Source organism: Priapulus caudatus, unplaced genomic scaffold, assembly GCF_000485595.1.
Source record: "Priapulus caudatus unplaced genomic scaffold, Priapulus_caudatus-5.0.1 Scaffold88, whole genome shotgun sequence".
NCBI classification, from domain to species: domain Eukaryota; kingdom Metazoa; phylum Priapulida; class Priapulimorpha; order Priapulimorphida; family Priapulidae; genus Priapulus; species Priapulus caudatus.
In genome coordinates, this window is record NW_014577149.1 from 628375 (window position 1) to 630376 (window position 2002).

At 43.3% G+C, this 2002-nt stretch overlaps 1 long non-coding RNA gene across 1 annotated transcript; it reads left to right on the forward strand.

The window, feature by feature from the left end:
• The first annotated feature begins 398 nt into the window (after positions 1 to 398).
• LOC106804813 lies at positions 399 to 1871 on the forward strand. The gene is made up of 3 exons (XR_001393367.1): positions 399 to 641; positions 825 to 920; positions 1768 to 1871. It is a non-coding gene; the product is annotated as an uncharacterized LOC106804813 (long non-coding RNA).
• Positions 1872 to 2002: the final 131 nt, after the last annotated feature.

Consider the following 2002-nt stretch of genomic DNA (forward strand, 5'->3'; position numbering starts at 1 on the left):
CTTTATGGGTGGTCTACTGTTTGGAGATGCTTTATGGGGGGGTCTACGGTTTATAGATGCTTTATGGGGGGGTCTACTTTTTATAGATGCTTTATGGGGGGTCTACTGTTTGGAGCTGCTCTATGGGGAGGGGGATTCTACTGTTTGGAGCTGATTTATGGGGGGTCTACTGTTTGGAGATGCTTTATAGGGTGTCTACTGTTTGGAGATGCTTTATGGGGGGGTGGTATACTGTTTATAGATGCTTTATGGGGGGGTCTACTGTTTGAGCTGCCTTATGGGAGGTCTATACTGTTTGGAGCTGCTTTATGTAGGCGGGGCTACGTGCGCTAGCTCTTACCGTCATCGCTACGTCTGTCTCTCTCGCCGGTCACGTGTCCGCCGTAGCTTCTCACTAATGGCAGGGCTGTGACGGCCTCTATCGCTGCTAGCACAGTCACGAGCGTCGCCGCCACATTTCCTACTCGTAGTTTCGCGTGTTTCATCTCTTCACTGCGTCGCAAAAAAACCTTTCGAGCGATTGCGATTTAACGAATCGAACTCGTCTACATTGCTCGTCGTTGTTTAGTTTCTATAGAGCATCTCTCTCGTACCCTGCCGTTGTCTGGGCGCCGTTCCTTTACTGCTCAAGTACACCTTCGGTACGCTTTCAGTGTGCAGATTGCACTATCACAGGCAACATCACCGTGATGTCATCACGCACTTCCCGATCGCGCGCGTGTTCACACAATCTCCTCTCTAGCTCTCTTCTAGTGGTAACACGTTTGCGTAGCCGCAGCATACTCAGTATTTGTCCTTATATATGCATGCATAATTTAATTCAGTTATCGTGAGAGAAATCCAGGCGGACGTCTCATATAATGCTGAGAACTACGCAACTGATATTATATTGTCGCATCACGGTGTTCACAGCAGCTGGTGTACGTATATATATATATGTGTGTGTGTGTGTGTGTGTGTGTGTGTGTGTGTGTGTGTGTGTGTGTGTGTGTGTGTGTGTGTGTGTGTGTGTGTGTGTGTGTGTGTGTGTGTGTGTGTGTGTGTGTACGTTATGTACACACAAGTTAATTTGAATTCGAAGGGTCAGTCGCCCTTCAGTTGGTCATGTGTTGCAATGGCACAGCGAGTTTAATTAGTTCTGAATGTATTTGCATAAAGTAATCTGCGATATCATAAGCAGTCTGGCTTTGTTATGGTTCCGGATTCTGCGGACCATGCTGATTCCTGTGCTAAAAGTCAGAAATATGAAATTGTGTGTATATACGTTGCGCATCGTGACATCTGATTTGTTATGAATGAATGTTATATTTCAGGAGCACTCTGTCCCGGATCAGAAGTACATTTCAGTGATCCATACAGAAATATAAGATAATTCATGAATGAATAAATATATATTAACTAATATTAGTTAATAACGCCGTGTCATGCGTACGATAGCGAATGCTACGGAAACGTACTAGCGTTTATTCTCTCAGTTTTTCCCCGACATCTTAGTAATAAATGTACCAGCATGTCGAGTAAACCAATGTAGAACCTATACCAGTATGGTGGCTTACTTATTGCAGGCCACTTGTATGCGTCGAAAAATGGTGGTAATTAACACACTGGTCTACTGCATATAGGGGAACAATTATAGGAAGAATTACTTTAAAAGGTACACGGTATATATTGCTTGCAGCACATTGGTGACAAGTCAATGAACCTTGCGTAGCTCCATCGAACCGCAGTGACTCCCTCTCTGTCTCTCTCACATTCTCAATCTACTAGGTGCTCTGCAGTTTTTTGAAGGAATCAGCCACTACAGAACATGCAACCGATGACGATTCTCCTAGTAACCGTAGGCGTTATTGTTGCTATAGCGACGATCACGAACGCAAGTATGTGATGATATTTATAAGATGGAAATAATTATATACATATAAATATATTTATTTATTTATTTGTTTATTTATTTATTTATTTATTCAGTTACACGCACACACACACACACACACACACACAC